Below are 26,482 nucleotides of genomic sequence, written 5' to 3'. Positions count from 1 at the left end.
TCTCTCCCTCTCCTCAAGTCTCCCCCTTCCCTAAGACACAGCAATCCTGAAGTAATAACCCTACAGTGGGCTCTGAGTGTTCAAGTGAAAGGAAGAGTTGTACATCTCTCATTTTAGATCAAAAGCTAGAAATGATTAAGCTTAGTGAGGAAGGTATATTGAAAGCTGAGACAGGATTAAAGCTAGGCCTCCTGGTGCCAAAGAGTTAGCCAAGTTACAGGTGCAAAGAAAAGTTCTTGAAGGATATTAAAAGTGCTACTCCATTGAAAACATGACTCATAAGAAAGTGAAACAGCCTTATTGCTAATATGGAGGACGTTTTAATGGTCTGGATAGAAGACCAAACCAGTCATAACATTCCCTTAAGCCAAAGCCTAATCCAGAGAAAGGCCCTAACTCTCTTCAATTCCATGAAGGCTGAAAGATGTGAGGAAGCTAGCAGAGGTTGTTCCATGAGGTTTAAGGAAAGAGGTCATCTCCATAACATAAAAGTGCCACATGAAGCAGCAAGTGCTGATGCAAAAGCTGCAAGAGATGATGCAGAAGATCTAGCTAAGATAATTCATGAAGGTGGTTACACTAAGCAACAGATTTTCAATGCTGATGAAACAGCCTTGCATTGGAAGAAGATGCCATCTAGGACTTTCATAGCTAGAGAGGAGGAGTCAATGCCTGGCTTCAAAGCTTCAAAGGACAGGCTGACCCTCTTTTTTAGGGGCTAATGCAGCTGACAACTTTCAGTTGAAGTCACTGCTCATTGACCACTCTGAAAAATCCTAGCCCTTAAGAAAGATGCTACCTCTACTCTACCTGTGCTCTATAAATGGAACAACAAAGCCTGGATGACAGCACATGTGTTGACAACATGGTTTACTGAATATTTTAAGCCCACTGTTGAGAACAACGGCTCAGAAAAGATTTCTTTAAAATTATTACTGACATCTTGTCACCCAAGAGCTCTGATCAAGATGTACAACAAGATTAGCAACGTTTTCATGACTGCTAATACAACATCCATACTGTAGACCATGGATCAAGGAGTCATCTTGACTTTCAAGTCTTATTATTTAAGAAATAGATTTTATAAGGCTCTAGCTGCCATAGATAGTGATTTCTCTGATGCATCTGGACAAAGTACATTGAAAACCTCTGGAAAGGATTCACCGTTCTAGATGGTGAATTAAGAACGTTTGTGATTCATGGGAAGAGGTCAAAATATCAACATTAACAAGGATCTGGAAGAAGTTGACTCCAACTCTCATGGACGACTCTGAGGGGTTCAAGACTTCAGTGGAGGAAGTAACTGCAGATGTGGTGGAAAAAGCAAGAGAACTAGAATTAAAAGTGGAGCCTGAAGATGTGGCTGAATTGCTGCAATCTCAAGGTAAAATTTTAATGTATGAAGAGTTACTTCTTACGGATGAGCAAAGAAAGTGGTTTCTTAAAATGGAATCTACTCCTAATGAAGGTGCTATGAAGATTGTTGAAATAACAACAAATGATTTAGAATAGTACATAAACTTAGTTGATAAAGCAGCAGCAGAGTTTGAGAGGACTGAGTCCAACTTTGAAAGAATTTTTAATTACTGTGGATAAGTAAAAGGAAATCTACAGATTTGGTGCAATCCCTCTCAAATTGCCAATGGCATTTTTCACAGAGCCAGAAAAAAATTTTTTTTAATTTGTATGGTGACACAAAAGACCCCGAATAGCCAAAGCGATCTTGAGAAAGAAAAATGGAGCTAGAGGAATCAGGCTCTCTAGCTTCAGACTCTACTACAAAGCTACAGTAATCAAGACAGTATGGTACTGGCACAAAAACAGAAAGATAGATCAATGGAACAGGATAGAAAGTCCAGAGATAAACCCATGCACCTATGGTCAACTAATCTAGGACAAAAGAGGCAAGAATATACAATGGAGAAAAGACACTGTCTTCAATAAATGGTGCTGGGATAACCAGACAGCTACATGTAAAAGAATGAAATTAGAACACTCTGTAACACCATACACAAAAATAAACTCAAGATGGATTAAAAACCTAAATGTAAGACCAGATACTATAAAATTCCTAGAGGAAAACATAGGCAGGACTCTCTGATATGAATCACAGTAATATCTTTTTGGATCCATCTCCTAGGGTAATGGAAATAAAAACAAAAATAAACAAATGGAACCTAATTAAAAGCTTTTGTACAGCAAAGGAAACCATAAAGAAAAATGAAAAGACAACCTACAGAATGGGAGAAAATATTTGCAAACAATGCAACCGACAGGGGTTAATCTCCAAAATATACAAACAGCTCAATAGCAAAACAACACACACACACAAAAAAAAATCAAAAAATGGGCAGAAAACCTAAATAGACATTTCTCCAAAGAAGACACACAGATGACCAAAAGGCACATTAAAAGATGCTCAACATCACTAATTAGAAAAATGCAAATCAAAACTACAATGAGGTATCACCTCACACCAGTCAGAATGGCCATGATCATAAACTCTACAAACAATAAATACTGGAGAGGGTGTGGAGGAAAGGGAACCCTCTTGTACTGTTGGTGGGAATGTAAATTGATACAGCCACTATGAGGAACAGTATGGAGTTTCCTTAAAAAACTAAAAATAGAACTACCATATGATCCAGTGATCCCACTCCTGGGCGTACATCTAGAGAAAACCATAATTAGAAAAGATGCATGCACCCTAGTGTTTACTGCAACATATTTACAATAGCCAAGACATGAAAGCAATCTAAATGTCCATCAACAGATGAATGGATAAAGAAGATGTGGTGCATATATACAATGGAATACTAATTAGCCATAAAAAAGAATGAAATGATGCCATCTGCAGCAACATGGATGGACCTAGAGATTATCATACTAAGTGAAGTCAAAGACAAATATAATATGATATCACTTATATGTGGAATCTAAAAAAAAATGATACAAATGAACTTATTTACAAAACAGAAAACAGATACAGAAAACAAACTTATGGTTACCAAAGGGGAGCTGTTGAGGGGAGGGATAAATTAGGAATTTGGGAGTAACATATACACACTACTATATATAAGATAGATAATCAACAAGGACCTACTATGTAGCACAGGGAACTCTACTCAATATTTTGTAACAACCTATATGGGAAAAGAATCTGAAAAGGAATATATAGATATATATAGTGTTAACATAACTTTTGTATGCACTGAGAAAAATGACTCACTTTACTCACTTTACTGCAATATTCACTTTATTGCAGTGGTCTGGAACCGAACCCGTCATATCTTCAAGGCATGCCAGTATTTCAAAAGAGAAGGCAGCAGAAAACATTACAGAAGAGATAGCTACTAAAACCATAAGAAGGATTAAGAAAACATATAATCTCACTCCAACTTGCTCTCTTCCTATTCAGCAAAATGAATCCAAGCACTGAAAGTTTCAACTCGAAGACTTCAAGAGTCTCCACACCACCGTCCCTTTTATTTTACATTTAATAAGGTTTTTAAACTAAAAGTCAAACACACATTAGGATGTAAGGTTATTTTTAAATGTATGAATCTTGATCAATATAGCCAGTTCAAGAAATGACTTACTGTCAAATGGGACTATTTTATCTTATTGGGAACAGGGTTTTGTGGTTTGATTTTGTTGCTTTGTTTTGGCTGGGAACTCTGTCTGAAGATTATCTACTTTTTCCTAACAGAGTTTTATTTCTTAGTAGGTTTCTCATACCAATGTTACCACTGATTCTGTATTACTTTAGAAAATGGATTTTCTAAGTAAAATTTATCCAGAATTTGCTATAACCTCTTGCTAATGCTTTTTATTAACTGCAAAAGTTACAACTGATAAAACTGACATGACTTTACTGAAATGATATATTTTTCCAACTTCCCTACAATGAACATGGTACCCTTTATCTAAAGCTAATAAAATGCTTATTTAATATCTCTATATTGCTAGCTTAACAGTGCCACCTATTATTAGTCACATTGAGTTTTAGAATGAGTTTATTAAATACTGTTCTTTGGCAACAATTTTGACTTGTCATAAAAAGTTAAGTTTCTTCATGCTGCATAATGAAAATGATGTAAGAGGTCACAGAATTATAAGCTTCTCTCTACTGACATCCTCCAATCCGTGCAGCACAGTGTAATCACTCCTGCATTTCTAGAATAATGTTTTCTAAAGTCTCTTTTTGTTGCACTTCAAAAAGTGCTGCTTAATGACAGAAGACGGCACTAAAAAGCCATTTTTCCTCTATGCATTCTGTAGTATTAAAGCCAGTATTTTTACCATCATAAGTTACAATTTTCACTTTATCCACTTTAATAAGCTCTGTCATCTCTCTGAATCCAGCCTCACTCCATACAGAAGTCCACACGTTATCACAGAATGTGTACATATGTGCAGAGCCTCTGGAATGTTGACTCTGTCCCTGAGTGTCGGCGCCAGAGCTCAATGTTTAGCCTTACCACACTGAAGTGGGACTTGAAGGGTGACTTGGGGACGATCTATTAAGACGGTAGGAACTTATCTGCACCCTCCTGAAGACTGTTTCCTAAAGTGCATTTCTGTATAACTGATATGCTACCACTTAAGAGAAAGAAATTCTTGAAGTCCTGTGGGACAGAGCAACACAGCCATGACTCAACAGGAGGTGCCTGCTTTCCCCAATGGCCCCTTCAGCAGCCCCAGAGACTGCAGAGCTGGGTCAGTGACCCAGAAGTACTCACAGAACCTGGCAGTGAAACCACACCAGGAAGCAAGGAGACCTCCACCATTGTCTTTAAAACAAGACAAATCTCACAGTCCCCAAGCATTAGAATGATAAAGCCTATGCAGTTCTTTTGGCAAATGAAGTAGAGAACATACACAGCTTTCTTTTCTGTAGTGGCTAGAATGACCACGTTACACTTGAAAAAAAAAAAAAAAAAAGTTTTTCAGATTTTTAAATGTTTAAAATAATATGGATTAGGGGAACTCCCAACCTCTTTATAAAACAGCAGTGTTCGTCAAACACCAAGTTACATAAATTTGGTGGGCCACGCAAGAACTAAGAAGCTGATACTTCTATGTAAATCTGTAGGTAATCGATGGGTGAAGAAACTTGGAATACTCTAAAAGCTGATGATTGGGACAAAAAAGATATCAAACTTATTCAGAATCTAAGAACATCATGCTTCTTGACGTAATTTAGAATTTTAAAACTGAAAAGGGCTTAAAAGAGCATCTAATAAAACCTCTTTATTTCACAGACGAGGAAACTAGTTTATGGTTGGCCCAAAGTCTTATGGTTTCTTTTTCTGCTTTATCATTCAGCGAAGTTTACATTCAAGCAGAGCAAAGACCTTGTTAGAGATTTTCGTTTGATAAGCTGGCATCTTGAAACCGAGAGTGAAGAATCTGATTTTAACACAGATGACACCTAAAGGCCAACAGATTTTGAAAATGGAAACTACAATGCCAAAGTACAGGGTGAGAAGTAAGATCAGAGCTGGGCTGTTTTACAGTGATCATAAGTGAACTGGCAGGAAATCCGCATTTCGGTGACAAATAAAATCATCCTTAGAATGCATGGAATGTTGGGCCAGAGAGAAACCTTAGGACTCATCTAGTTTAAGCCCCTCTGCACAGATGAGGAAACTGAGGGTCAGAGAGTGAAAGGTACTCACTTATCCACATTCACACAGCTCGTTCAGAGCAGAGTCAGGCCTAGCATTCAGGGGGCCCATGACCGTTCCGTCAAGTCAAGCTGCCTTGCAGAACCCATATTAAGGTGCCGATTCTGAGACCTGAAAAAAAAAGGTCAGATCTTAAGGATGTGAAAGCAAGCAGCAGAGGATGTCTTTGGTTTTTTATATACTCTTTCCAGATCTTTAAACGTATGAAAGCCAGGGTCAGTGAGTCACAGGTTAATAACAGGAGTGGACTTTGTGATAGGGAAGGGAAGGCAATACAGAACTGGGGAGAGAAAATAAAGAATCTCAGCTTCCCATTCCTCACTCAAGATAGTGACAAAGCTCCCGATGGAGGCAGTGTACTCAGTATGAATTTGCAACAGTAAAGCTGTGAGTGCAGTAAGTGCCTTATTTCTATTTATTTGAAATAAAACATCTATCCAAAAGTAAGGCCCCATTTCTACCATTATCTGGGCTCCTACCCATGGCTACGCAAAGGTCTCCAGGGGTTTTTCGACATCAAAAAATTTTTACAGATGCCCCCTCTGTCCATCTCTCCGTACTCGTTGTTGTTGGGATGGCTCCTGCCCAAACCCCCAGGATTCCTAGCAATCAAGGGACTCCGCTACATCAGTGCCCTTGGGGCCTGGGAATCATTGCTAAGCTGCCTGGGGGCAACAATGCCTGGGATACACCAGCTACCATCCTCTGGAGTTCCACCCCTTCCACATCCTGTCTTTATTTAAAATATTGATATTTGTTCATCATGGATTTTTTTGCATTAATTTTTACTTTTTAAAATATTGCAATAAAATATAATTACCTTGATTACTGAGGGTTTTTTTAGAGTCCTCTCAAATTTTATGCCTGAGTCAGTTGCCTCACTTGCCTCACCCTAGTCCCAGCCTTGTCCTTCCCTTAAGGCACGTGAGAGTGGGTCACAGGTCATCAGCTTTCATGGGAGCCATGGACCATGACCCTCTGTCTCCTCCCCAGGCCAGGAGGAGACTCTCTGTCCATCACTTTCCATCTCCCCAACCTTCTACTCGCCTACCCTCTCCAGAAAAGCAAAAGCCAGCAGCTGAAGGAGGGCCAGGGAGCCACTTCAAGCACCTCATCTTCAGACCCATCTACAACCTTCCTCAAGGCAAGGAAGTCAAAGTTAGGCTTAGAATGGAGATAGGGAAGGATGACTGGGAGGAAAATGATAAAGAGCCACAAACACAAAATAAACATCTCATCACGAATCGTCTCCAGGAGTCGCAACAAGGAAAGAGATGTGCACAACTATGTGTGAAAAGAAAGATGTCTTCAGGAGAGAAAATCAACTTTGAGTAAATGCTCTCTCCAGTGGTGACAATAACATTTTTTGTTTTAATAAAGGAAAACCAAGAGTGATGGTGAGTGAAGGAAGACGGTGAAAGAAACCCAGACTATCAAAAACTTATCAGCGTATTTCCAAGCTCTGGGGTCAAAACAAAACTTTAAATTACAGATTGTCTATGAAAATGTAGGAAATGCAATAAGAGGAGATACGATCTGGGAGGAAATCCATGTGGAGTGTAGAGCCAAAAGGAGTCGATGATCAGGTTAATGAAGAGTCAGGAGGGAGGAGGTGGAGAAGATGTAAGAAAAATGAAGTGAGAAGAAAATAAAGTGAAAAAAATGTCTCCAGTAGTCAAATTGGCTTAGAAAGAAGAGAAACAAACTCTGCCCAAGGAGGCATGAGATCACTAAAAAATTCAGTCTGATCAATCTTTCTCTCCATGAACAGACCACAGGAGATATTAGCCAGAATGGAAGCTTTGGAAGGGAACTGGGGACAGAAACTGGTCACATTGCTGGATTTGAGGAGACACAGTGGGTGTGAATGTTCTGTTTAAGGCTTCTAAAGAGACATGCTAAGGGGGAGAAGGATATGTGTGGAGAGGTGCGGTTAAGTGAGGATTCTCAAGGAGAGGCTAACATAGACATGCTCGAGTCCAGAAAGAAGCAAGTCCTAAGAAGGTGCAGAGGACGAGGGGAAAAGGCAAAGAGAGGAAGAGAGAGAAAACAGGAATGAAGACAGGTAAGCATGAAAGAAACAGAAAAAGCGCTCAGTGGTTTTAAACAACACTCTTTTGAAAACCTGTTAGAAGAGCAGAATTTACTGTCTGAGAACTTACCAATATATAAAGTACCCTACACCCCAATACTGTCAGCTCCGAAAAGCGGAAACCCACATCCTGAGCTCTTTGCTCCGTTCTGTCGGTCAAGGGCAGCTCTCCAGCTGCTGGGCTGGAAGGGAACATATTCCCCAGAAGCCCAAGCTTTGCTATTATCTGCTATCTTAGTAAAAGCATGTTCCCACTTTGCTTTTGGAATGGTATTCTTTGTCACACAGGCAGTTTTAAAAGCTCTTGCAAGCAGGTAAAACAAGTTTCTGTTAGGTATCTAATATAATCCAACACATGGAAATCATAAGAGAGTTTGACAGTTCCTTTTTGTTTCTAAATCAGAAATAGTCATCTGTGGTAAGTCAGTAAAATAATACCAATATAATTCCGTATTATGCCTTCAGCTCTTTTTCTACAGGGTCTATTTTTTAAGCCAGAATATGAAATCAAAAGTTATAAATTGTTCTATGTAGTGTATTTTTCCATCGCCTCTAACATCTGACAGTAAAGAGACAGATTTTTGTAAGATGTTGGACTCGTTTCCAAAAATGCATCGTACGCATTTTTACAACATGTCTACTAAGAAAGTGTGACTTCACATGATCCTTAGTGGTTTTGTGATTTGTTTCTTGACCCTTATTCCTATATTTTGCACAACAGTTTAATAATACTTTGACTAATCAATTGAGACAGGGGATGGGTAAATATAACTTGTTATTAGGTCATTTCCCAGGCTAACAGATTGAATTTCTCCATGTATATACATATATATAAACACCTTCAATAATCTAAAAACCGTTATGAATAGATGAGAAATACCATAAACATATTCTCTACATTGTTGTCATTTCAGTATTAGCTTATGGTGGGAACTCAGAGCTTGCAACACTCAACATAAATGCTGCCAGCAATTTATTTATTTTTATTAAGACTTTACTTTTTAGAGCAGTCTAAGGTTCACAGCAAAATTGACTGGAAGGTACAGATTTCCCATATACCCCTGCTCCCTCACATATACAGCCTCCCCAATTATCAGCATCCCCCACCAGAGTGGTACCTTTGTTACCACTGATGAACTTACATTCACATATCGTTATAACCCAGAGTCCATAGTTTACGTTACAGTTCACTCTTGGTGTTGTACATTCTATGGGTTTGGACAAATGTGTAACAACACGTATCTATCGGTATGGTATTACACAAAGTATTTTCACTGACCTAAAGTTCCTCTGTGCTCTGGCTATTCATCTGTCCCTCCCCGCAGCCTCAGACAACCACTAAGCTTTTTACTGTCTCCATAGTTTTGGGGTAAGAACGTCATATAGTTAGAATCATTCATTATGTAACCTTTTCAGATTGGCTTCTTTCACTTCAGAAATATGCACTTAAGCTTCCTCCATGTCTTTTCGTGGCTTAACAGCCCACTTCTTTCTAGCAATGAATGATATTCCATTGTCTGAATGTGCCACAGTTTATTTATTCGTCTACTGAAGATATCGTGGTTGCTTCCAAGTTTTGGTCATTATACATAAAGCTTCTATAAACATTCATGTGCAGGTTTTGGGGGGAAAATAAGTTTTCAAGTCCTTTGGGTAAATACCAAGGAGCATGATTCCTGGATCAAACGGTAAGCATATTTTAGTTTTGTAAGAAATTGCCAAGCTGTCTTCCAAAGTGGCTGCACCATTTTGCATTCCCACCAGCGATCAATGAGAGTTCTTACTGCTCCACAACCGCATCAGCATTTGGTGTCGTCACTGTTCCAGATTTTGGTCATTCTGATAGGTGTGCGGGCAATTTATTTAATAAGGAAAAATGATAATCCTCAAAAGATGGTTTTGTTGAATAAGCAATTCTTTAAAAAAAATTAACAGTTAAATCCCTACTACATAATTTGCTTCCAAATACTGCAACAGATAAATTATAATAAACTTCACAGATAAATATCAAGATGTAAGAAGAGTGTGAGTGATAGGCACTGAGCATCTAAACCTGTCAGCAATTCATGAGACCTTCAGTTTGCTTATCTCCATACCAGTAATACAATATGACTGTTCAATCTCAGTGGAACTACCATTGGATTTGGAGCCAGATAACCCAGATTCTAATACCATCTCACTTTGCCTCTCTCCCTTTCCTCCTGAATGAAATGAAAGACTTGGACTGATCAGGCCTAAGGGGGTCGAGTAGGTAAGTTAAATGAGTGAAGCAAGAGCTTCCCTGGTGGCGCAGTGGTTGAGAGTCCGCTTGCCCATGCAGGGGACACGAGTTCGTTCCCCGGTACAGGAAGATCCCACATGCTGCAGAGCGGCTAGGCCCGTGAGCCATGGCCGCTGAGCCTGCATGTCCGGAGCCTGTGCTCCGCAACGGGAGAGGCCACAACAGGGAGAGGCCCGCGTACCACAAAAAAAAAAAAAAAAAAAAAAAAAATGAGTGAAGCAAGCAAGATGGGGACTGCGAGAAGCTAGGAAGCTCCTGCCACAAAGAAAGAGGGAACTGTGCAATCGACTGATGCCACGTGGAGTGTGTATCTCATTTCGCCGAATCTGCAGATTTTCCATGAGAAGCCAGAAATCTAGATTGAATACGATATTTCCTAATTTTTATCTATTGGAAACACATTTTAAATTTCAAAGATACTCTAAGCATGGGACTTCTACTTCTCACCAAGATGGAGGAGCAGGGATCAAACTTACCTTCCCACTTGAAATAAACAAAAATAGACTAAATATATGAAACAATGGACACTGGACATCAGTCAATGAGGGACACTGACCTCTGAGAAATGGAAAATGAGGTAAGCCCTACAACTGCCCCAGCTTGAGACTGTCACAGCAATGCAGTGAATAAAGAATAGTCTTTCCAACAAAGAGTGTGTGCTGGGATAATTCAGTATTCACATGAAAAAAAAATGAACTTCCATCTATGGAACCATAGATACAGAACATAGATCATGTTCAAAAATTGACTTAACGTGGATGTAGATCCTAATGTAAAACCTAAATTATAAAACTTCTACAAGTAAACAGAGGAGAAAACCTTTGTAATTATTATGATTTTTGGATGAATCTCAAAATAATTATGCTGAGTGAAAGAAGCCAGACATAAAAGGAGTACATGAAGTATGATTCCATTCAGAAATTTGTAGTTCAGAAAACTCATACTAATCTATAGTGACAGAAAGTAGATCAGTGATTGCCTGCAGGGGCTAAGGACAGGAAGGAGGGATTACAAAGGGCAATGAGAAAACTTTCCGTGGTGAAGAATATGTTAATTATCTTGATTGTAAAGATGGTTTCACAGGTATATACCTGTGAAATATCAAATTGCATACTTTAAATACGTGCAGTTTATTGTGTCACAATTATACCTCGATAAAATGTTCACACACACGCACACACACACACACAAACACATACAGATACCAAGCGGCCAAACAAAACCCAATTGTTGGCAAAATCTGGCATGCTAGCTGCCAGTTTTCAATTTCCATGTTCAATGGCATCTGGAGTCACTTCCAGTGAACTGTCATTGTTTGAAATTGACCCAAGGCTAAAGCTAAAATTCAGTTTCCACAGACAGTGGATGTAACTACATAAAGGCATTCTAGAAAATATTTGCAGTTGAAAAGTTGAATATATTGAATGCGTGTATTAGCATGTATTAATTATTGAATATTTATATTGTGGCATAATTCATAAAACAGATTGTTCGTTTTCAACAGATTTTGTTTCACTGTAATTTGGTTGAGCCTATAATTTTCTCAGGGCTCAAGCGGGTAAGAAGTGCAAACCTCTTGTGCTACATTCCAGGACAATTAAATCACAATGTCGCACGGAATGCTACAGAAGACGTTCTAAGACCATCTCCCTTTTCCCACAATTCTGACATTTAGCAGTGCTTTAGGATTTGTGTATTATGTGAGCAATAGTCACATAATCAATGGGTTTGGGGCTTTGTTCACTCTATAGTCACAGAAGCACTGTTTTCAGAGTGTCTACATGTATCTATATCCACATAGACATGCACCTATACAAACAGAGTCACATTACACCACATAAACAGGTGTACAAACAAACCCATATGCACCCATCATCAAGATACAATGTCTAATCCCAGCATGAATGTGTAATATATATCATATGAAGAGAACATAGGTGCCTATTTTCCTATTTTTCTTGTATATATTCTTGGATATATGGGTATATATCATTGCTCATAAACAATTTTTCAGGGTTAAACTGAAATTGCTAAAAGGACTTGGAAACAGAGGTTGTCCAGTAACCAAGTAGTCATAACGCTGCCCACCAGTATCAGTTTTCATTTGCCATCAGACAAGCCTAAAAGTGCTGGAGTTGATACAAGCTAGTCCCACAGGTAAGAAGAGTAGCAACGTATTTTGTGGTGGACTGCTACATGAAAAGGGGCCTGAGGAATGTCACTTGCTCTGCATCAAAACAATACAACAAAAGGATGTACTGTCCTTGGGTCACCCCCATTTCGGTCAGCTTAGTGTGGGTGGAGCCCCACAAAACCCCATCTGGAATGTTGGCCATTTGTTCAGAGGCACCATTTGCAAACTACTTGCTTTCTTGTTCTTCTTTAAATTGCAGTTTAGAAAAAATGCTGGAGGCATTAAGAATGTTTAGACACAGGACAATTTTCATAGCTCAAATTTCAGGTAGAATAAATGTCTTCTGTCCCTTGTTCGTGGAAGTCCAGACAAGTCCTTAATAGGAAAGGTAGACAACACTTCTTTACAGCTGTCCACCACCTCCCTCCTTCTGCTCCCGTTAATTAATACTGATTAACACACACTCTAATTTCATTTCTGAACAATTCATTCAATATCTGACCATTGGAAGATTATAATCACCATCTTTAAAACAGATAATTAGGGAAAACGACCATTTTCTTGCTTAAGGCACACTGAAGAAAACTGGTCTAAGGCACTAAGGGCAAGTTTAAAGATCTTTCTAATTGAGCATTCTTCCGCAAATGCACTGCAGGTGGATTTTCTCCTCTCGATTCTTAAGGGGAACATACATTTTAAAAATACATATATGATTTAAAATACATATAGTATTGAATTAAAACCCATAAGAAATAACTAAAACATGAAAACACAGCAGTCACTCCTGAGTACTAAATGTAAATTGATAGGATTGTTAGTCCCAGAAAGGCCCTAAAGTAGAGTATCTTTCTAAAAGAGCAAAGAAATCTAAGTTGCATAAACACTTCTGTTGCTAAGATGGCAGTGAGAATTCAATTCTCTGATAAAGAAAATACCTCTTGCCTCCTGAGATAATAAAACAGCCAGTATTGATGCACCATGTATTATGTGCTAGGTGCTACTCTAAACATCTTATGTACATTGACTCATTCAGTTCTCAGAACAATGCTATGACATAGGCACTATTATTTGCCCCATTTTCTAGATGAGGAATCTGAGGTAGACAGCAGTTGAGAAACTTGCCCATCACACAGCTTATTAGCGGCAGAGACAAGATTTGACCTTGCTAGTCTGGTTCCAAAATTAAAGTCCTTAAACACCATACTATCTTACCCTTTGAGGCTACAGAGCAGTACCTTACCCACCAAGACCAATGTCCCCCACTAACTGACTACATGCAAGGTCAAGCTGTTTGCATGTGGTCACTTAGTTCACTTCCAGCCAGCTCTGTGCTCTGCTGTGCGGCTAAGAAACCCCACCATTCCAGCTCTGTCCATTTAGCTTTCTGCAAATAATCTTTAAAAATGAAAACTGTTTGATACTATTGTTCACTTACATTTAAGAGTAAGCAGGCTATGGGCTTCCCTGGTGGCGCAGTGGTTGAGGGTCCGCCTGCCGATGCAGGGGGGCTATAAGAGCACATTGTGATGGGAAGCTATTGTTTGAAAAACACATGTTTTTAAAAGAGGACTCCTGGGAATGAGAAGTGCAGCTCCAGAGGCAAGAGGAGAGCACTGGAAGGAGAACAATGAGTAAAAGCTAAAATATTATTTTCTATAGCAAATTTGTAATAAAACGCTCTGAACACTCTTCTCTGGGATCCCATTCCCACTTTTTCTTAGCTTTGGAGTTGACCTCCTTCTCCAACGCCCCATCCCTCTTCTCTGCCACCTCTCCTCTATCGCAAGCCGTCTATCCTGTCTTATGACCACCTCCTTTGCAAACACCTCTCTCATTAGACTTTCGGGTTGTTTCAGGGTTGTGTGATCCCTAAATCATGTCTTTCACGCCTGGGTGGGAAGGTGGAGAAGAGCAGGTTAAGCCAGGGTCCACAAACAACAGAATCTAGCCTTTTCCAACTCCTAGCGTGGAACGGGCCTAGGGTACAGCAGGTACAGATGTGAAATACTCCTGATTAAAAGAGCAGTTGTTGGAGCATCGATTGGCCAACCTCTAGAAGCACTTGCCGTCCAAGGTGGTAACCAAAGGACTCTCTGGAAAGAAGTCACCTCCTGTCTGATCTTCAGTATCTGGACCGTCACTTGTCTAAGCTGCCCTGGGATGTGTCAGCAGCTCATGACAGCAGTTGGAAGAAGCTAGGGTCTGAGAGGACTTCCAGCTTATGCCATGAGGCGGGGAAGCTGGAGGGGAGGGTCGGCCAACCCCTTCCTAGCCATAGCGTGACCCGTCTCTATTACCTCCAAGGAGAAATCACCAAGGTTATTTTGCTTCCTGAGTGAACAAAAATTCTTCTGGAAAAGTAGGCTTAGAAGTGGAAAGTCCTAAATCAGAAATCCTCTTACAGGGCTGTGGGTGTTTCTCTGTATCCAGGCAACTGCTGGCTGATTGCATAATATTCAGCTCTTAGTCGGTGCTGCCTTTTAGGCCTTAGCCTGCCTGACCCAACAGCTGCTTAACCTGGCTCCAAAACTTTATAACTTTATTTTGAACAAATCTCAAACAATTTCATTTGACTTTTCCCAACTCGACTATGCAACTCAAAATTTGTTTTAAATTTTACGGTCCTTTCTTTCCCCCTTCTCTCTGTCTCTCTCTCCCCCCCCCTTTCTCTCCTACCCCTTCTTACAGCTGTAGCTTCGGAATCTGAGTTGGTTTTCCTTAGGCTGCAGCAGATTTTGCGATGCAAAGGAATGGAAGTTTGCAGAAGGGAAGGGGGTAAAGCAGGGAGAAGGGGAAGGTCGGTTTACTAACTCTTTGGATCCCTCCAGAACAAGCTAAAACCTAATACTATATAAATACTGAAGTGCACAGTAGAGTCAAAGTATTCAATAAACATTTACTGTGAATGGAAGCATTAGGGAAGGCTTAGGCCCTGCCTGAATTCCCATGAAATTTGTAAATATTTCTTTCATTTGTTCTCCATTTACAATTAGTTGCGGTCAAGCTGATCAAAGCCAAAAGAGGCCTGTTGCATGTGAACCCGCATCCCTCACAATGACATCCACGAAGCAGAATGAAATATGGAATATCGGGTTTCCACGGATGTATGAACTTGTAAAAAATCTGAAAGAATAGGAGGTTTTTCACACTGAGTAATGTGAAACATTTGGTGCAGATTGTAGGCCTCTGAAGAGGGGAAGGGAGAGCCCAAATCTATCAGGCTATAAAACAGAAGCGGGCCCAGGCCAACATTAGGGTCTTCCCCGGTAGGCAGGCATCCAGTGATTTAGCTGTCACAGGCTCTCCACCCTCTGGACCCCCCTCTGGAGGTCCTGACAAAGAAGCCCCTTGGGCAGGGGGAGAGAGGAGGCACCCAGGGCTCGGCCTGGGGTGACAGCTTTTCAGCGGCCCACGCTCCACTCCATCCCACTCCCTCGCGTTCTGTTGCTGGACTGTTGAATTACTGCTCTCCCACCCCTGCCAAATATACACACCCCTCTATACTGATGCATTCACACATTTCCAATCAGAGAGGGGTTAACGTACTTGATACGTACTTAGACAGGATCTTCTACACACAGTCGAAGTCAATAAAGGACCCCAAGTGAATCCAGAAGTATATACTAGCACAAAGCCTCAAAAAGCCACATATACTGTTCCCTGGCTCACTTGAGCGTCCCCTCTTTCTTTTCTCTCTTTCTTCATGCAGACCTTCTCCTCCCATAAAGCCCGCATCATTGTCAGCTGGGGCTGCGCTCTCCTTTTGTAACAATTCAGAGCGTTTTGGCTGTTTTTTAGTTCCTATTTTCAGCCCATAATGGAGTCGGAGGTGGGACATGAAGGGGCAGGGCTTTAGCAGTTTACATTCTTTTACCCCCAGAAGTGCCTAAGGCCATGAGGCAATGTCTGCTTCCTTACTGGAAAACTGAGCAGCCACTACGCCAGCTCAAATAAAAGACCTCATGATAATGCATGAATACTCACAAGGAAATAAGCAAAGGCTACTGCCAAGGACTTCAAACCAGCAAAGGCAGGCAGCCTGGTATCACGTGCAGCTCTTTGAGAAGCACAAACAAACCTCCCTCCTTCCACTCCTCACCCTCCCCTCACCCAAGGGCCCTGTAATTCCACCATCTCTCCTCGCCAGACTGGTGAGGGGGGCATATTTTGTTCAAGGTGCATCCCAGCTGCAAAGCACCAGGAGCAAGAGAAAGGCTGAAATCCACTATATTTTACTAAGGTGGGGAAAGGTTTGTAAGGATTAAAGATTGGGAGTAGGCAGGCGTAAACAAATGCTAAGAGAACTGAGTCATTGCGAGAATCCAGCCTCCCCCATGGAATCACGCATACACCCCTCCTGCTCTCCACCAGTAGCCTGTACAAACAAAGGATGATGCAGGAGAAAGATCAGGAATATAGTGTCACCTTTGAACTGAAAGCCACTCTGTGATACCAAGCTGTTCCTTCAAGGAGAGTTCTCCAAAGCTCTGGGTTGAAGGTGACCTGGGCTTCTACAGCCAAACGGAAAGCTCCTCCCCTGGACTGGGGAGAACAACAACAATACAGCAGTGTGGGAGGGTGAAACCTTAATGTTCATGGAATCAAAATAGAGTGAAAACCTTAACTTGACCTTGCATGGAGGCCTTCAGCTTAGAAGAACTGAATCAGCCCAAACGTTTCAGAATTTGTAAGGCAGGACAGAAGGAGAACAATTTTAAACAGTGTCACAAATAGTCTCCAAAGACCTTGTGAAAACAAGTAGCTGTACCAAAAACCATATTTTGACAATCTGATCACAGATGATTTGAAACATGATGGGTTAGGTTTGCTTACAAATGAATATGAGTTGATAGTTTTGAAAAGGAGATCTGCAAATGGAGATTTGGCCAAAATTGGCTTCACGTACTTAGTTCACTCACAATGCACATCCTTCGCCAGGATGTAGTGACTACAGACTCACCGGGCAACGCCATCCAGCCCCACACAGGGGAGAGAAGTTGATGTGGTATTTTTCTTTAACACCCACCCTCCGTTTCACGAAACAAAATACCACCACACCCCAGAAGCCACTTATATACATCACGGATTAGAGCCCATTCCTTCCTCGTTAGAGGTAACTGTGTTGGTAATTTATAGTGTTTACTGCCTATGTATTGATAGCTTTCCTGAAACACTATATAGTTTAATGTCTATATTTGAAGTTTACAATCATGGAGTTAAACCAATATATTATTCTTTTATGACTTGCTCTTTTTTTTTTTTTTTTGCGGTACACAGGCCTCTCACCGCTGCGGCCTCTCCCGTTGCGGAGCACAGGCTCCGGACGCGCACGCTCCGCAGCACGTGGGATCTTCCCAGACCGGGGCACGAACCCGTGTCCCCTGCATCGGCAGGCGGACTCTCAACCACTGCGCCACCAGGGAAGCCCTGACTTGCTCTTTTTAATTCAATACTGTATTTGTGAGATTGATCACTGTTGGTGCACGTAAATTTTTTCATATTCACTGCTGTATAGTGTTCCACTGTATAAGTATGTGTCTTTCTTTTGATAAATCCATTGGGGTTTTCCAGAAAAACAGAACCAAAATATATCCTATCGGCTCTGTTATAAATAGATTATTACTGTTATACACACACACACACACACACACACACACACACACACACACACACACACGTGGAAATGGGCTCATACTATTGTGGAGGCTGAACAGTTCCATGACCTGCCCTCTGCAAGCCAGAGACGCAGGGAAGCTGGAAGTATAATTCCAGCCCAAGTTCGAAGGCCTGAGAACCAGGGGAGCTGATGGTGTAAGCCCCAGTCCAAAGGCAGAAGACAGATGCCCCAGCTCAAACAGGCAAGCAGGGAGCAAAAGTGGTGAATTCGTCCTTCCTCTGCCTTTTGTTCTATTTAGGCCTTCAATAGATTGGATAATGCCCATCCACACTGGGGAGTATAATCTACTGAGTCCACCAACTAAAATGGTAAACTCATCCAGAAACACCCTCACAGAAACACCTAGAAAAAATGTTCAATCTGGGCACCCCATGGTACAGTCAAGTTGACACATAAGATTAACCATCACAATAAACCAGTAGGTTATTTTTATATTAATCTATATTTTATTTATGTGTTTAACATATATAAACATATATGTTATATTACCTCTGCTCATAAAAAACACCATTATGAAAATTTCTGTATATGCCTCCTGGTGCACATATGCAAGATTTTCTCTAAGGTAAATACCTGGTCATGTAATTCATAGATCACAGGGCATGCTCATGGCTCAACACTGCCAAACACATTTCCAAAATGGATATACCCATTTCTACTCCTAACAGCAGTGGATAAGAATTCCTATACCTCCATATCCTAGTTAACACTTGGTATTGTTCAACAGCTGATTATGAAATGGTAGCTCATTGCAATTTCAATTTGCATTTCCCTGACTGTAATAAAATTGACCATTTATCCATCAGTCATGTGAAACTGATTTTGTAAAATTACTATTTATTTCATCTGTCCATTTTCCAATTAGGTTATTTCTCTTTCTTATTCATTAGTTGGAGTTCATATATTCTGAATAATGTATTCACACAATTTGTAATATCTCAAAGAAGGACTTTTTAATTTTATTATAAACTATTATAATCAGTATTTCCCTTTAGATTATTCTTTTGTGTCTTATTTAAGTAATCCTCTACCCTAATGTCACAATGACATTCTCCTACATTAATTTCAAATAGTCTTGCCTTTTAGGGTCTATTTAGTGTACCTGAAATTAATTTTTGAGTATCATGTTAGGTAGGAATCAAATTTCATGTATCTTCCAAATGTATAATCAATTATCTCAGCATCGTGTATTAAAAATACATCCTTTTTCTTCCACTCTCCCAAATAATTATAACAGATATCCTTATACTCATGGGTCCATTTCTGGTCTCTCTATCCTATTCAAGTGGTCCATTTTCTATCCCTCTGCCAATAACCATCTATTGGGTAGAGCAAGTCAGAGAAAAAGAAATGTAGGACCTTCACAGGAGCAATAGGAAGACTGAGAGCTGATCTAAAAGAAACACTAGAAGCAAGGAGACAGGAGGAAATAATGTGCCCAGATATGCTTATTTGTCCGTTTCAGAAAAATTATAGCATTTCTTGAGCCTGTGGCTTGAAGCCTTTCGTCTGTTTTGGAAAATTCTCAGCCACTACCCTTCACCAACTACTGCTTCTGTCACTTTCTCTCGTCAACTCTTCTTGGACATTTTCACTCTGTCACATATATATACCTTATGTTCTTCTAAAATTGTACATCTGCTTCCATTTCATCCTTCAATATGGGTATTTTTTTCTGATCTACCACTTTCTTTCTCTTGTTTGATGTGTCTAATCTGAAGTTAAATCCACCCATTGAGTCCTTAACTTTAGTACTTCACTTTTCCATTTATAATATCCATTTGATATTTTTTAAGTTTCTCATTCTTGCCAACAGTCTCTCTGTTTTCTTTTAACTATTTCAATGTACTAATCATAGTTATTTTAAAGTCTATATTTGATAACTTAAATATCTGGACCTCCCTTTAGGGTCTGTCCTTATTATAATTTTTTATCTTATTTTTCAGTCTAGTCTTGTCTTTTTATATATCCAATTATTTTTGATAGCATGGAGGACATTTTTTAGGAAAAACTGTTGAGGTAATACGCTGCTCTGGATATTATTATCCTCCAGAGAATTTAATTTGCAGTTAATTTTACATACAGTTAAGGTCGAATCAGGATTAAGCTGATTTGAGCTTCAGTCCTATTTGGACTTGTCTAGCTCTGGTTCACTTTTACTCCTAGAGTGTAGCTTTGTAGGGTCCTAACAAAAAGCTTGGGATGTTGGGGCTTCCCTGGTGGCGCAGTGGTTGAGAGTCCACCTGCCGATGCAGGGGACACGGATTCGTGCCCCTGCCCGGGAAGATCCCACATGCCGCGGAGCAGCTGGGCCCGTGAGCCACGGCTGCTGGGCCTGCGCGTCCGGAGCCTGTGCTCCGCAACGGGAGAGGTCACAACAGTGAGAGGCCCGTGTACCGCAAAAAAGAAAAAAAAAAAAAAAAAAAAAAAAAGCTTGGGATGTTTAACAAGGCATCCTCTTCTTGATGGGCCCTGAACTCTACTTTTCATTCCTCCAGCTCTGTAAAGCTGCTAACAGCTCTGGTCAGCTTCTGGATCTCTCAGCTATTGCTTTTGTTTTCAGAATGTGTGGTTGCCTCAAAATGAAAAGCAACCCCCAAATGCTGAATTCACTTTTCCTGAGGCTTCCCTCTTAGTCCAGATCTTGAATCTGAAAATTATCACTGCCTACATAGCTCTCTGCACCTTCAAACATTTATTTTTGTATTTTGTCCAGCTTTTCTCTGAGGATTGGTTTAAAATATTCTAGTCAGCCATTACTGGAAATGAAACTCTGGTATTTAAGATTTTTTTGATGCTCTTGTAAATGCTATCCTTTTACAACTAATTTTCAATTGTAGTTGGTGTGTAGAAATGATTGGTTTTACTAATTTTTTTATATCCAGCAACGTCACCAAGTTCTGAGTAATTCCAATCAATTATTTATAGATTCGTTGGGGTTTTCTAATAAACCCTAGTTATCCATGTTATCTGTGAACTGTAGCTTTGTCTCTTCCCTTCTAGTGTTTACATATATTTAATTTCTCTTACCTTACATGTTGGTTGGGAACTCTAAAATAATGTTGAATAAAAATGGTGATAGAGGGCACCCTTGTCTTGTTCACAATCTTAAAGATAATGCTTATATGTTTTCCATCAAGTCTGATAATTTGTTGTGGTAATTTGTAGATGCCCTTTCTCAGAATAAATAAGGTTTCCTATAATCCTAGACAGCTAAGACTGGATGTGTACAAACAAAGTTGGTTCAGGGTGTTTAAGCAAACTCAAGAAACGCCAACTTCGTCAATGTCAATTTTCAGAATTCCAGGACAATTATCTTACTCCCAATACGGAGAGAGCAGGAACCTCTTACTTACCCTTTGGTAGGGTCCTCACTCTCCAGGTATATTATTAAGATCCATTTTTGCCTCTCAGGCCCCGAAGCAACATTAGCACATAAAAGTTTCTTTTCCTCATACCCTTTTTCACAGTCTCCTCACATTTTACATCACAAAGTTCTTCCTAGTATCTATTTTCCATTCTAATCTCCTTCTGTTAAAGAGCTCGGCTAATCACCATCTTTCAAACAAAAGCACTTTTTTATATTTAAAAAATGTTGTTTGCCCCTTAGTCTTTTATTCAACGTGCTAAATAACATCAACCTTTTTTACTTTACTTCAGGCCTTAGTATCTCTGAAAGTATCCAAAGTTCATCATAGTTGCACTTCAGTGCTAGCATCCTAACTTGGACAATATTATACAAGGTCCTAACCACATCAAGTACCAGGGGAAGTTTACATCATGGTTTCTTGCTCCCTGCATTTCACATGTTCTGATTTTTCTCTGCCTTTTAAATCATGCCCCTCCCTCCATTGCCGAATCATCACTCACTTGCAATTCACTCTAACCTTTGGATACTTTTCTGATGTGGGAGGATGGAGGCCCTCTGAGACGTAGCAGGACTCTTATACTTGTCCACACTTTCTTCCCTCTTGTCACAGTCACTGAACGTTTTAGTCCTGATGGGTTTCAGGATGTTAGCTTGCAGTCTTCTGCAATTCCCGATCACGGGCAGATGGAATCAGTATATCTTATACCTTTCTACATCACTGACAAACACATTAAGTAGCACCACACCAGAGGCCAATTCTTTCAGAACTCCAATCAGTAAAGCAACATTCCCATTTTCATATGGGGCACCCACCATCTAGCTGTATGTTATGGAACTTTTTTTTAAATGTCAATACTTGGGCCCTACTCCAAAAGAATCTGATTTAATTGGTCTGGGGTGGGGCTGCCCAAGTGATGCGAATGTGTAGGCAAGACTGAGATCACTGACCAGTACCTGATACCCTGTACTATATCTAGTATGTTTTAGCACAGTGGTTCTCAAACTTCACTGTGCATACAAACCACCCTGGGGGGGTCTTTTGAAAATGCAGACCCTACTTCAGTAAATCTGGGGTGGGACCTGAAATTCTGCCTTTCCAAGAAGCTTCCCGTCGATGCCAACAACATGAACCACATTTTGAAAAGCAAAAAAGCAGAGACCCTCACTCAAATTGAGCACATAGTTCACTGCTGAACAGCCTAGTCTTTCAAGTCTAACTCTGACACTTGATTCAAAGTAATTTCTCGAATACCCTCAGCCTTTGCCTAGGTCTTGTGGTTATTCCCAGAGTTCACTCTTTTTCTGTTTGCTGATCCGTATCATACATGACATCATTTTCTGGGTTGGCGAAATCAGTGAGCATATGAAGCTGGGTTTCCCAACCTATATCTTGGCATCATCTACTGCTGGCTACTGATCTCTCCCTCCTTACAGAAAGATTTTGGCCAAGAAGCCTTCTTCTCTGAGGTTTGCTGGGTGCTCTGGAGGGAAAGGATTCCAACCAGCATTAGTGCCCTTGCCCACACAACACACACCTTACACACACCTGAGTCTCAGCATTTCACACGCAAACCACTGTATTGTCAGACCCCTGCCTCCCTAGGACCTTCAGGTTTCAGGAAAATGAAAACTAGCTGCTCTCCTCTTCCAAAGAAGCCTGGGACCACAGGTATGAAGGGACACTAAGCAAGACCCTCTGCCCAAGCCCTACCTATTTTTAATTCTATCATAAACCGTCCTCACATATATATTCCTTGCTTCCTCCAGCCCACTGTTGGAGCCATTCTACTCACCAATGCTAAGCATCATTTGGTTTTAGGGATGTGTAGCTGGATGCTTGTATCCAGTCTACTCAAGATTATCTTGGCATTGCTTTCAATAGGATTATGAGATCCTCACTGGGGAAATCCAAGAGGCTTTGAAGAAGGCAGCAATCCCAGCTCAGTCACTTACCAGCTTTGTGATACTGACAAGTTATTTGATTGCTCAGAACTTCATTTTCTTCATCTTACAATGATGCAAAATCTACCCCATAGGATTGCTGTAAAGATTATATGAGATGCACGTGAAGTGTTCATACAGCGTGTGGTACTGACCACTGGTTCAGTCACGGGTAGTAACCTACATCAGAAGTCCATGTGAGTCCTATCTGGGATATTTCAAGGCCTGTTTGACGTTTCACAAATTCTGTTAGAAGCCTAGGAGAGATGTATAACTTCTGTTTCCAGACTGTGTCTCATAATTATTAAGCTCTGAACCACACTGTACACACTCCTGCTGGATATTCCTACCCCATCCCACCATCCTTCCCCCCGGCCCAGGAAAGTAAGAGAGAAATTTTTATCAGAAAATAAAACACCTTTGTCTTTTGATTTATTCTAACCCAAGTCAGGCATTAAATGTGGGCGTAAATACTCCAGCAGACTCCACTCTCCTTTACGGTTTCATTTTTCTTTCTAAGCCTGCATAGTTGGCTGCTGCAAGGAACTGAAGACAGAATAAGAGCTGGGCCTTTCCTGAGGGGCAGAAAAAAGAAACGGGACTTTCCTTCTTTCGCAGGGAAAGTGATGAGCCACAGAGTGCAGCGGAAAGGCAGGTTGGCCACACAAAAGACAGCAATTCTATGCTTCCAGTCAATTTAGGAGGACTCTGGATAAGCCTGCAGGGGGTAGTGAAATCCATGGCCAAGCCTTGGCCTGATCTGGTTGGATGTTGTTGGTTAATCGAGCACATCAGTCACCAGGACAAAAACTCCAACCCGCTCCATCCCAACCCGACAGAGATCTAAATGCGTAAGACCTGTCTGGGTAATGTCAAGACTCTGCAGAGCATAGCTAGCCCGCTTTGTGCTTCCCTAGCTCACCACATTTGCTTTTGCTCAGGCTCGTACAGAGTAGGAGAGGGAAGGGGGAACTACTTTCAAGTTTTTTTTATGGCAAAATAATCCCCCCTAAAATTTTTTTTGTAAACATGATCTTTAATGAGATCCATAAAAAGGCTCCATTTAACAGAAATGAACCCATGGCTGGAACTTCCCCCACCTTCCCATTTGTGGTGTACTTGGCCATGCAAACTTTTTAAGTTGGAAATTGCTGTCAGAATTTAATTGCTGATCAAGGGAAAGGTCAACTGAGCTGAGACAGTACTGAAAACTATCAACGTACATTTACACTATGTCTCGGCTTCCTTTTTTCAACCAAAATTTAGAATTCCTAGTTTGACAAGAATGCATTTTGACTTGTGAAAATACTTAAAAGATTTTAAAATAAAATCATATTTAGTTACCTATTTAATGGGTTGACCCTCCCTCCCCCCCAAAAAAAATTACATGAAATTGTCATTGGATCATCCTAGGAAACATGTGACACCCTGAATACGCTTCCTCAGGAAACTGGTCCTCCCATGTGACTTCAGATAGCAGTTATTCTGCAAATACACTGCTACACTTGGGTTGGACAGGATCCCAAGTCTTGCTGGTCTCTCAAGATCACCATGAGGCTGTGCAGCTCCAGAGGAGACGGGAAGAAAGCCATAACTGTGTGAATTCAGCTGCCTATGGAAGGCAGCCTCTCCCCTCCAGTCTTCTTAGTTGACACATAAGACACATACACACCTGAAGACCAATAACAAAACTATACAGATTCTATTTGGTCTGGATTTTCAACCCTGTACTCTCAACCTCTAGGCCATTCTTGGGCACAGAGAGGGTACTCAATAATCTCACAACTGCCAAGTGAATGAATAAATGAATAAATGACATATTACTGTTTCCTGACAAAACATTACTCCAAGCACAATAACCACCATTTTTTTCCAGAGTTATGAGAGGTGTGTAGCGCTGTGAGCCCAAAAGAGTACAATGTAAGTATTCACGCCTAAAGTATGAGGAGGGATGGGAAAAGGAACAAGGATTCCAGAGGTAAGGAGAGATAATCACATAGGAAGCCTATGAAAAGTAAGAGACTTAACAGAAGAGAGTCAGAGCTTGGTGAGCTCCCAAACCAGTGAAGTTAAGTGAGGGCACAAGAGAGAACCTTGGTGGTATTACATGGGGTCCTGTACAGAAAGCAGAACACAGCAGATACCCTAAGCCAGTGAGCCCATGACTTACTAGAAGGTCCTACCATGACTTCACCAAGTATCTTTGAACCCTCTCGCCCTATATCATTAAAGAGGTCAAAGACCCATGGTGGAGAGAGGGGGACACCAAGGTCATCTCAAAAACTCAGCGTGCGCTTTTTTTTCCTATTAAAAAAGAGAGACGGAGACTGAGAGAAAGAGCAGAAAATTCTCCAATTTTTGAGTTTTCAAGTTATGTAGATTTCAGATCCACTGTATCTACAATTTATATGCTGAGTTCATATTAGCTTATGTCTTTGAACACACATCTATCTAGAGGGGGATAGTTAATGGCATCCTGGATGAGAAGAGGAAGCCAGAAGAGATTTCAAAATCTAATACTGACGTTTGCCAAAGAAAACAATCCATAGCCAGACAGACAAATGCTGCCAAGGGCTGTACTGGGTGCTGGGACCACGAGGCCTGCCGTCAACGTGCCTGTGCATCCTTATACAGGCTGCAAATGCAGTGCTCCAGTGGGGATATCCTGCTTAAGGGGGGAGGCAAACCATAGACTCTGCTTCAGCTTGTCCAGAGAATTCTGCCGGAGCAGACTGGGCACCAAGCCAGGTCCACTCAACTACTGAGCATTTGACAGATTAGGAGATAGAGTTAATAGAGTTCTGGGGGTAGTTAAAAGATGTGTTTTGGACTAGCTCCTGGCTGGTAAGAGGAAAAGGAGAAGTCCCAAAGTCCTAGAGCCTTAGGAGAAGAAAGATCCATGTATACTATCAGTGTAAATAAACAGAATTTCAGTAAATCCCTCCTCGGGGGGGGGGGGGGGAAATATCATCCATTGGTAGATAAGTGGATTTTAAATTCCTACAGGACAAGGAAGCTGAGCACCTTCTTTGCACACAACAAGTAATGCAAAAATGGCTGAAAGAGGAAGTTAGGTTGAAGAGAAATGCAATAGCCCTATAGGAATCTGTTGATTGTAGTAAGACTAAAATGCAAAACGTTCCCTGGAAACTTGCTGCCCCTGCCCCCCTTCCATACATATCAGTCAATAATGGAAATATCTGATGTCATATTAGTACACTTCAACCCCCTCTTAAAATTCTCCATTTCTGAGACTGGAAAGAAATGGCCACCAAATCATGCAAGCATACATGTCCA

The 26,482-nt window shown here is 40.7% G+C and overlaps 1 pseudogene; it reads right to left on the bottom strand.

Moving 5' to 3' along the window:
• Positions 1-4,228: 4,228 nt before the first annotated feature.
• The window catches only part of LOC132522631 (transcription initiation factor IIA subunit 2-like), a 126,848-nt pseudogene continuing 104,594 nt past the window's right edge, over positions 4,229-26,482 (bottom strand).

The sequence above is a fragment of the Lagenorhynchus albirostris genome, chromosome 7 (assembly GCF_949774975.1).
Source record: "Lagenorhynchus albirostris chromosome 7, mLagAlb1.1, whole genome shotgun sequence".
Lineage (NCBI taxonomy): Eukaryota > Metazoa > Chordata > Mammalia > Artiodactyla > Delphinidae > Lagenorhynchus > Lagenorhynchus albirostris.
This window is presented reverse-complemented; position numbering and strand designations above follow the sequence as displayed.